At 38.9% G+C, this 11,856-nt stretch overlaps 1 long non-coding RNA gene across 1 annotated transcript; it reads left to right on the plus strand.

Annotated features, from left to right (window-relative positions):
* The first annotated feature begins 3,374 nt into the window (after positions 1-3,374).
* LOC105283502 lies at positions 3,375-11,317 on the plus strand. The gene is made up of 2 exons (XR_894694.2): positions 3,375-5,414; positions 5,765-11,317. It is a non-coding gene; the product is annotated as an uncharacterized LOC105283502 (long non-coding RNA).
* The last annotated feature ends 539 nt before the right edge of the window (positions 11,318-11,856 follow it).

An 11,856-nucleotide genomic window follows, 5' to 3' on the forward strand; every position in this document is an offset into this window, starting at 1 on the left:
CGCGATGGACGGCTCGTCTTTTTATCCGAGTTCTTAAAGTTTAATTAAATTTTAATTTATCAATATCTCCGTCTACACAGCCGCCCTTCCGCACCTTGAGCGAGAAAGGATGGATTTATTTCTAATACTAACGGAATTGTGTCTCTACACACATTTACGCCAGTGTGTTAATACTGTGCATTTATTTGAATATTGTTACTTTGAGGCTCACATAAATCGATCACAGGAAAATCAATTTGATCAGATTGATTTCTTCATTTTTAAATTATCCGACAGCTAGGTTTCTCTATTCCATACCTTGACTTTGTTCTCTGAAAAGAATTTTTCTTGTCCCGGATACACCTGTACAATCTTTTATAGAAGAACATCTGTTTTATTGCCAAATCGATTTTAAGTTGTAAAATATAATATATACATATGCATATACTTTAAGCGTTAAGCATAAATTGAGTAATCAGTAAATCATGTTTTAACATATATTCGTCCTATTTTTTGGGTTTTAATATATAATATGGATTGTAACATATATTAAAAACATCACAAAACGAGACAAATACAATCCAATAATATGTTAACATTGACTAAGAAAAATAATCTAAATTTGATTAATTGGATCAGTAAATACATTTTTTCGGAAATGTATGTATCAAATGCTTGCTTTTACATGATTCGACGTAATGCAGATCTGGCGCTTTTCAACACAAAATGGCGAATACTCGCTAATTGAAAAGCTTATCCATATCTGATCGCGTATCTGCTGAATTACGACGCCGTAAAAAAGTAGCGAATGAATTTTCAACTCGCGCGGGAATCCCGGAATCAAACGAGAAGGGGCGCTCGATGGCAAGCCGGTGCAAGAAGGGAGCGGGGAAACGGCGGTGAGTCAGCTTAATAATACAATCTTAGCATCATTAGCCGCGGTAATGGTGTGAACTTTTAATTAGTTGTGCAGTTTCATTCGGAAACACTTGCCCGAGCAGCGAATCCATTGTGTTTTTATTCATGACCCGTGAGATAGGCAACGCAGTCCTATCTTCTCTCCTAAACCGTACTCGAACCACTTCCACCCTGCGTTACCCAGAAGCCCTCCGGCGCACAGGGTGGGCAGGAAACTTTAACTTTCTTCTGGCCCCCCTATTCGGCCGGAGAATCCCCAGAAAGAGATGTTATGTATTTGTCCATTAACGCCCGTGCAGACCCTCCGACAATCCACTGGATATCTTGACGAGTTAATCCAAAAGAAAGACCTGTTTGGAATACATGGCAGATTAAAGGACTTCAAGGGAATCTCGTGTTACTACGCGCGTGTGCCTGAGTAATAATACAAGTAGATAAAATACGTATGATTGCGTTGTTATAGATAAGTTTGCAAAAAGGACTTGGATGTTCTATAATATTTAAGAAGATAATAAACAAGCTTTTCTTAATAGATGACAATTTTTTGAAAGACTACGAAAATTTAAAAAATATTTAAGATAACATTAAGCTAACACGCAATTCTTTTTACAATGTTGAGAGAAAGATTTATTCTAACATTTATCTTATCTATTGTGCATAACGATATGAGCGCAATTTTATTATTGAATACTAAAAATATTACTTTTTCACATAAAACTGCTTATATCGCAAAAAAGTCGCAAAAAATAAAATGAGAAGTAAAATAAAAAAACAATTTTACTTTATCTTTCACCATTTACGTTGCAGAGATGATATCTATAAGCTGTAATTTCTATTGCTAGGGTATTAACGCTTTAACGGCAATCGTTCGGTAAGCCAAATACGCGTAAATATTCCCGCATTTGCGATGAAAAGAGTCGCACGCTTCAACGTGCTCATCGGCAGCGATCGGTCAGAACGGGCAGACGTACCTTTCGTAGATAATGGTAAAGGTCCTTAAAAGGATTCGGTTTACTAATCCCTTCACGATCCGCCTATAAACTCAAACACTCTTTGCCTCAAACCACCGCGGGTCATTCAATAGAACCGCCGCCGGTATAAAACGGATTTGGATGGCTTTAATTACTCAGCTCTCGACCAGCGATGTAAATGACGGCCATTAAATCGCTTAGCTCGATGTTTACCTCGAAACCGCTAAAATGCGGCCGATTGCGCCGGGGAGAAACGATTGTAGCCGCTAGTTGAACGAGCATTTTTATGCCGCGAGTATTCCACCGATTCCGCGTCGATGATCGCGTGCATCTGGATCAAGTGCCTTGCCTCACGCAATACATGTACGCTACGGAGATCAATCTTTTGGAACCTGCCAACTAAATTAGACTCGATCACGTTACTAAAAGTGTTGCAGAAATTTTAAATAATTAAAGTAACGTAACGATGACAGTATAAATTAAAATGATGAATCCTTCTATTCTAAAAAAGGCGTGTTAACTTAGTGAAGTTCTTTTTTATCGAATATTGAGGCCTCTTTTCCGCGATGTTGATTGGTTCTCTCGCTTGGCTCGAACTTCATGTGGCTTGAACTTCGTGTTGCGAATGTCAAAGTGGCTGTCAGTGTGGTTATATTGACAATTTTATTTATTATATTTTTTTTTATTGTTTTTTTTATTTTATTTATAGCGCGCGTAGCGCGCGCCTGTGTACGAATGTCAGAATGTCATAGTGGCTGTCAGTGCGGTTATATTAATTTATTATTTCTTAGGAACGTGAAAACGGCAGCTGTCAATTCTGTCAAATTTGTATTGGTAAAACATGATGAAATAAATAACACCTTTAACGCCTTTTTTAGAATACGGCTACGGGTTAGAAGTTTTTCATTTCCGAGTTTACGGTATTTTCAATAGCAGAGAACTCTAGACAATATAAAAAATAATGATTTCAACAACTCAGAACTTCTCGGAAAAGAAAAATTTTCTACGGGCTAGAACTTTTTCATTTCCGTTTCTGAGTTTACGGTATTTTCAATAGCAGAGAACTCTAGGCAATATAAAAAATAATAATTTCAACAACTCAGAACTGCTCGGAAAAAGAAAAAATTTCTAAGGGTAGAACTTTTTCATTTCCGAGTTTACGGTATTTTCAATAGCAGAGAACTCTAGGCAATATAAAAAATAATGATATCATCAACTCAGAACTCCTCTGAGAAGACAAAAATTTTTAACTCGAGAACTTTTTCATTTCTGAATTTACGGTATTTTCAATAGCAGAGAACTCTAGGCAATATGCCAATTAATAATATAAACATTTCAGAACTCCTCGGAAAAAGAAAAAAATTTTTAATAAATAATAGAATGTTATTATTCGAAACCATTATTAACAGTGAAAAATAAAATAGCGCGCGCATAACGTGCGCCTGTGTTGTACTAGTATCTTAAAAAGAAAATGAAGAAAAAGCATTGTGTGTGTGTGTGTGTGTGTGTGTGTGTGCGTGTGCGTGTGCGTGTGTGTTGTGTGCGTGCGCGTATTTATAATCGTACTTAATTAGACTACTTTAATTACAATCTATGATTGGTTGAAGTTTTCACAGAAACTAAACGTTAATAGAAATCTGAAAAATATATATGCAGTAACGTAAAAGTTAGTGTTGTAAATCTGCATTTAATATCACGACTCGATAATTCATTACATGTGCGTTATTTGATTGAATGATTTGTGCAGCGATTGTATAGGAATTCGCAAGAGTGTTTGTGCGTATGATAATACAATCCTAGAAATAACAGCAAACGACTCGAGTGCCTATTCCGATTGATTAAAGCGTTGCGGGATATTCCGGCATGCAAAATTGATTATTCGCGAGACGACGCGCGGGAGCGTATTTTGCAGGGAAAAAATACGCAGGAAAAAAATGGCTCGTCGTTTGCTTATAAACATGCAAATCGTGGGCGGCAGAGCGAAATTTTCATTACGCATCCCCCTCGTATACGCCACCGCGTTCTCTCGGTTTCGCTTCGCGGCTCGTCGCCAGTTTTTGCCTCTCACACGCTAAATTCATCGATGGTTATCATCGTTCATCCGTTTTCCTTTCCATTCCGCCGTGTATAGAACTCTCTGCATTGAGTTGCGTTCGCTATCAAATTCCGATCGTGCCCTTCTAATCCCCATTTTCGGACAAAGTGTAAATGAATCTCCACTCCTCTTCCTTTTTAATCCCGCGGAATCGCAGAATTTTCGGTACTGATTCCACGTCGTAGCTGCGTGCCTAATTTTTCCTAGCCATTTCACCGCTCCGATAAGACTTGCTCGCGGATCAAGAAAATTCGGGGGCTTCGCCCGCGCGTCGATCTTTTTCGCGTCGATTTGGCGGATCGCGTGATCGAATCCCCGAGTCGCGGAAAACGACGGCGCCCCTTTATCCAAGGGTCTCGCAGGATGAACCTCCGAATGGCGCCAGATTATAGTGTCACGTAGTCCACAGGTCGGCGTGGGCGAAGGGACGCCAAATATATTGTCTGTCGCACGCATCGCGTACGCGCGTATACGACCCTGGGACCGACGAGCGTAACGCCGACGCGACAGATTGGCTGGGATAAATTAATTTCATTTACCGGTGATTTAGACGATCCGCGATGCTGAAGGGATGCCATTTGACATCCTCCACGCTCGCAGTCCACGTCGCGCCGGCGCCCGGCTACAAATGAATCCTTCAGCGTGTCTCGGGCATCGTTGCGCAGTAAGTTAAGCGAACGTCAATGCAACCATAATCGCTCTTAATGGTATTAATCTTAGGATATTAAGAACAACTAAACTATTCCACATAGCGTCATTAAAAACGTCGATTTTCTCTTTAACAAATCTGGATTTTAATTTCTTTAATGAAACGCTCTTTGTACTACTTTGATACACACACTTCACATCACTAATTATTATGAGAATGTTGTATTAAATTTAACAAAAAAAGTATATTTTACATATGAATCTTATTGAGTAAAAGAAATAATTTTTATCCTTTTGTGTTTAAAAGAGTGGATCAGCGATTTACTCTTGAGAAGAGCTGTCAATAATTCAAGAGAATATATTTCCAAATGCGCTTCGTAGAATTAGGAACAATAGATATCGCTGCGTTTATTCTTTATCTGCAGATTAACGAGAATTTACAAGCAATTAAGTAAGTTCTAATGGAAACACTCGCAAGAAACTTGGATCAAGGAACGAGGACCTTGACCATAAGTGGCACGCTCGGTCGAGCATTACATTCATCATCTAATGGCAGCGGAAATGTTTTGGCTAGCGGTACCCCGCAACTTTCCGGTTCCTCTGTTCCGGTTTTAATACAATTACGACAGTACCTAATATCCCACGAGAACACAGCGTTTAATACAAAGGATGAGAGGGTAACGCGAAACAAGGATTCACGTGTCAAGAATAGTAAGCGGTAAGCGTTGCACGATGGATGAGTGAAGAATCCAGCAGAGACCAGGCAAAATGCACAACCAGTCTCAAAATCTCAGCGACTAAAAGTAATTATGCATTGCGCTCATTGATTAAGTCGATACCTTTGTGAAATGGATTACACCGGTCTATTAAATCGATGCTTTTGTAAAATTTATTTATAAATTTATTTAGAGAATTATTTACAGAAAAATAATACAATGTCAGTTTTCAATTATTAATGTAACGTTTTATACACATCAATAACAATAAACTATTGCGTTGATTGCAAAATAGTGAGAGAACATCTAAATTGAAAATAATTTTACGGTCGCATAAAGCTGAAAATACATTAATAAATAAATATAGCCATATAATAAATATAAGGCATCATAATAATCGTCATTATGATAGGACACATTGTATTTTTTCGTTATAGAAACGTATTCTTCGCCGCGACACGAGGGAAGGATCCATCGACTGCTCCCTCGGGAATGCTGCAACGGCTAGAGACAGAATTCTTTCTGAAAAAAAATTCTTACGACATAAAGTCAGGAGATTGTGTGCGCCATTTCGCCGAGGCGCCAGAAACACCATGTAGTCACGATATTTTTAGCATGGACCGAAATTATGCGACAGCGGAAGCGATGGCGGCGGTGGTGGTGGTGGTGGCAGTGGCGGCGGGGTCGCGTCGCGCGCGAGGAGCGGGCGCAATTATGCTTGAAAAACTTTTTTTCGGTGGTACACGGCGAGTTTAAGAAGTGACATTCGTCTCCCGAAATTAACCCCGGCCTGCACGTGCCCGCGATACGAAACGCCCCGTAGTTTTTCCTATTCCCGTGTCCTCCCCCGAAGACAACGAACGAATGCGACGCGCGGGGAATGAAATACGAGCGGGGCGAGAGTCGGAAAGAGAGTCCGGGGGTACTATGCGAACGCGAGATTCGCGAAACTTTCGAAAAATTATGTCGCGTTGGAGGAGGTGCATCTCTAGACGACTGGCTTATGCAACGAGTTAAAAGGCTCGCGCGACAAAGTTGCGCTACGTGTTGGATTTTACGAGTGCGCCGCTTGCTATACTCGAGGGTGTTGGTGGCCATCCATAGTCGCGACTCTAAATACGGGAGGGGTAACTTTAAATCTCTGCACGGAGTAAGAAACGGTTAACTACTAAATCAGAGCAATGAACAATTCGGGCTTTTTGAGAATTAAATATTCTTGAATAAAAGAGCAGTTATGTGATATATACAGAAAGAGAGAGAGAGAATGCGCTCTTTTGGTGCTTTCGCTGAAGAATTTTCTTATAAATAGGGTCAGTGTGCTTTACTAAAAAACAGCAAACTCAATCATAAATATAGCATAGCAATCAAATTAATCGAAAAACGACAAATGCATTTGAAATCGATAGGATAAAAGAAGAATGATATTGATAAAAAGTAAAAGAAATATCGCTGTGTCTTTATTGAAACTCATTATCAACGAAGATCTCACTGCTTCTCAGTAGTTTATTGAAAATCGTCAAGGATCTCAATGAACTATAATACATATATATATATATAGGTTTCTACTGATTCAGCAATTTCTATTCTGGTTGATGCAGCTTCAAAGAATAATACGATCCTTTCCTTTCAAAACAGATATTTTTACTTCTAACTTGTGCTGTTAGCGTGCTTTTCACATTTATTTGTCGGTTCCATCGTTTCTGCTACTGATTCTCTCCGACTGCCTCTCCATTTTTGCCCACAAATCAGATTAATCGTTCGCCGTTCTATCGCGTGCCAGTATTATCCGAGACCGTGCCGGTCCGGTAAACAGCAAATCAGCTTCGAATTATAATTAAACCGTTCGCGCGAGTTTAGTCCGTAGCTCATTTTGTTCCAATTTAGGATTTTCCGCGAGGCGATCGAGTACCTGAACAGGCAGCCGATGGTCCCGCGCGCCAACAGCCAGCACAGCCAGGTAGGCTAGGAACAGTGTAACGTGAAATTGGTACTTTGAAATTTCATTAGTGAAGTCAGGTGGCGTCACAGATTCAATTAGCTTTTTATTGGATTTCGAACTGTGCGAACTGTCAAAGCGGTAACCGCGCTACTGGCTGGGCTCTACTGCTGGCTGTGCGCGAATACCGAACTCACCGTGCCAACGAGCGCGCGCGCGCGCACACACATACACATGCACACACGTCGCGTTGCGTGTTCACGCGAGTACGCGCGCGCGATTGCACGTAGCCGATGGATGGACGATCGCTTTGCCACCGAATCGATATTTTTACACCAACTCGGATAATCGGCCGCACAACTTTGCCGTGCCTTCGAATACCGTGGAAATAACTGATGGGTTTTCGAATGCCTGCAGTTGGTTTTACGCTGCTGCCGGAAGCGCCGCTTTCCCCGTTGATTTTTTTCTGGAAAACTTTCCGTTTCGGAGTGATAATTTATTTTACGGTCTCTACGTTTGCGCGTTTGGCAAAAGGTCCAAATAATAAAGTATTTATTAAAACAGGATCGCTTCCTCTATTTCGATGTGTTTCGACATGTTTCGTCGTGTTCACAATTAATTATTAATACTGAATTTATCTACAAATACCTTATACACAATTTATTTATTAATACTGAATCAATTAGATTTTTTTCCTTTCTTTCTCTGCATGAGGAAAAGTTTTCATAAATTCAACTTGATAGTCTTTTCTTACTTCAGTTACACCAATTGTTAATGAAATATGTTCATGAAATACGAAAGGGGTGAGTGGAGCAGACTTTGAAAGTCGGCAGGATTCGACCCTATGGTGGTTGGCAACACTCGTGCATCATAGGTTTATGGTTCTACGATGGCATTTATAAGGTTTGCTCGAGTTGGCAAGTAAGTTCCACCGTCGAACCCGTCCCAGGCACTGGGGTGGTAATGCCACGAAGCGCATCATTACCACCGTGATATATATACGGGGAATGCCGTTAATGCGTTTTGGGGTTCCTTATTGAAAAATATTGCGTTGATTCTGCATTAAATGTGATAGTCCATTGTCTCTCTTTTTTCTCTCATAACTGCCACATCTACATTTCCAGGATTCACTCAATGTAATGGCTATAATATTTAATAGTTTAACGTATTTGTAATTTTATCATCAATTTAATCGATAATTATCTAAAAGGACAAGGTATTTAATTTCAAAATTAAGCTACCTTGACGTGAGATATTTTAGCATTGTCATTCGACGAAGCAGACTTTGCTTTATTTCTGCAACGTTCTGTCACGTTTCACGTGGCAAAACACCGAAAACACTCAAACCGCATCGTTTTTATAGTTGACTGGCTCTACGCTCTACGTTCTCTTCCCTCTTTTCCTTCTATCGGCGATCCCATAAATTAGGGAAGGCACCCTACCGCTTATACGATTGTCCGCCGGGAAACGGGACGATTTCGGACGCACGTCGCGGCGGCGTTACGCTACCCTGACGTCGAAGGGTTCGTCGGTTCGATGGGCCCCGGACGGTCATCCCACGATAAATCAGACCGGACGCGTTACACGCGAATGCAATACGTTTTCTCGACATGCAGGTGAAGCCAACCTCGTTGCAGTTTTACCAAGTGCCGTCGGCCGTGCGGCGACAGTTACGTGCACGCAAATCCCAGCGCGACGCTAAATTCTTCGAGCGAAAAAAACCATCTTTCCAGCTTTCGCGAGATCTTGTTAAGTTGTTCAATTTCTCATCATCAAAGAAAGAAGGAAAAGGTTGTTTGGTTAGTAGAATACAATGATATCTGCAAGTTCGAAAAAGAGTGTTTAACAATTAATGCTTCTAGTCTAACTACAGTCTTGTACTTTTCCAAAAACTTGGAAGAGTCTTGTAGAGAAATTTAGACGAACTTTTCGTAATTTGCGAAATGTCAAGGTTCATAATTTTCAAGATTTCTGTTACATTTTGATCACTAATAAGAGAAATCTTTTAGTTATCTAGTAATGATAGAAAATGAGATTCCTTTTCGAGATTAATTACATTAATTAGATTATTAACTAATCTGGATCGCGTCTAGATGGTGATATAACTCGATGTTTTGGAGAATTTCGTCTTTTGTTTTTTAAAGATTGTCTATTCTACTATAAAATTAATATACGACAAGTTATATTGTGCTGTCACAAGTATGCGTTTTAGTTTGATTCATCTAGATGCGACTTGGATTACTTGAGGAAAGCAATTAATATTTCACAAAATACTGTCAAGAGAGATATATAGATCATACAGTATCTCCTTTTCATACGTAAGAAACATTGAACGCAGAAACACATCTGAAACTCCCGTGAAAAGTTTGACATGTTCGCAAATTTCCGTCGCACCGTTTAATCCTCACTCTCCGCAGTTGAAACTACTTTTACGAGAACATCGCCAGTTGACCTAGCCTGTAATCGACTTTTCCTAAATGCGTTCCACTTTTTGGAAAAATACAATTACCCCGTGTCACTCCACGCGCGCGCATATCACGTGTGTGTAACATGGTTTTTGGATACATATCGAAAAATTCTCGATGCGCGCGCTAAAGCAACATTTGACACAACAAAATATAAAAAGAAAACTGGTTCTGGTAGCAATTAATAGCGGATAATCACCGAGACGTTCGATAATCTCATGGTCGAGCAACTTTTACGGCGTCGACCACCGATACACGGAAATAGTCCGGAAGCCTTAATCAGGCGCTCGATTTGCCAGAGTGCAGCTTTTCCGCAGACCGAGGACGACTAGAGGGGTGTGTTTGTAGAGGAATTTACCTAGTGGCAATTAGAAGGAGTTATAATTAACCTGGGCAGCAGTGATTATGCCATACGAACACCTACTACATGCGCTTAATGGTGAGGACACGATCAAACGTAGGTACGGATCACGGACGTCGTCGTACAGCCTGGCTATTTACCGGACGTTCATCGGACATCGTGGAGGATTTGTTTGTATTACGGATTACAACGGTTCGCAAGCTCTCTACCGACGGCCGACGTTTCTCAGTACACGGGACGGTTGACACTGCGTTCTCTTACGGGGACTTAATCTCGCAGTAGGGCGACAAATTGGCGTTGATTGGGTTGGATGATCCCGTGATTAGTGCCCTTTTTCTCTCGATGGATTTACTCCGTAAATTCCATCGAACGTTAAAGAGGCAATCAAATAATAATCGGATACATTGCGTTTAATTTATTTGTTCAAATTGCGGTTACTTTTCTTCGATGTGTATAGCATTTAAAATTTGGTTTGTGAAATAATTTATGTATTATAGACAACGATGATGATTACTTGGTTAAGTGAATTTATTTTCACTGAATGCAATAAAATATTAAGTGTATGCAAACTTTTAGTCTTTTTTTCAGCACGCTCACTATTGGTTTTTAAAGTTATGTTTATCATTAAATCATAAGATATGACGTTTTAGAAATTTCGCTGCCAACTCTTCAAAAAACATAAAAAGCGAACATTTATTTGAAGTTTAAATAATAATACTCAAGCGCTGAAAAAAAGACTGGAAGTTTTATATACACCTAATAAAATTTGACGCAAAAATCGAAACTTTTTGATTGACCCAATACTTTCAATTATTGTGGCTATAGTTTATTTATTTTTTATTAAAAGCTTTTAAAGAAAGAACTCTCCTCCAACATCGATTTACCTCCACTACTTTTACGGATTTCTATGGATAACGAGTTCTTGTATATTTTGTTTTTACACAATAATCTTATCTCGCTTCAACTCACTCTGAATATTGATTATGAACAGAGTTCTTATCAATACCAATGGGAGATCTTTAAGAAAAAGATCACCCTTATTTTTCTACACGAGATAACATTCACATTAAAGAGCGTTTGGCCACGCGAAAGATGGGACAATAATTTACTTTCGGTGAAAGTTATCGATATTACTCTGAGACAGTTATCGATATAGATACGAGATTCTCTGGAACTCCCTATACAGCGATCTAAAGACTTATTAAAACAATCCGTATTCTTATCTAAAAAAAAAGAAAAAAGAAAGAAATCCATTGCACATTTTATCGACAATTTATTATCTTTCTTTTCTTTCTCAATAAAAATATCCGATTATTGCGGGTCTCATGATCGCAATTTTAATCTTACGCTCATGAATTAATAAATAAACTGTTCAGAATTGTTGGAATTTTAATAAAATTTGAATAAAGAACTTGAAATGCAAATGACAATGAAAGCTTGTTTCTTATTATTTGACAGAATCGATCGCTTCTCTCGGCAAATTATTATCAGCATCTTTGTATTCTTGATCTTTTTATGTTAAAAATGACAATCATCTCATTATATCGTATAATTTTCTTCGTATTAATTTTGTAATATGTTTACAGAGTGGAATCGACATGTTAGATCAATCGATTTGGCATGGATATATTATTTATTATTATTATTCTACTATATTTCATATAGAATTACAGTGATTTTTGTTTATAAAAAATCATTTCCAGATATTTTTAAAATATTTGTATATTTTTTAAAAATAATTTCCAAATTTCTCAATATGTATTTTCC

The sequence above is a fragment of the Ooceraea biroi genome, chromosome 1, assembly GCF_003672135.1.
Source record: "Ooceraea biroi isolate clonal line C1 chromosome 1, Obir_v5.4, whole genome shotgun sequence".
In the NCBI taxonomy this organism is placed as follows: Eukaryota; Metazoa; Arthropoda; class Insecta; order Hymenoptera; family Formicidae; genus Ooceraea; species Ooceraea biroi.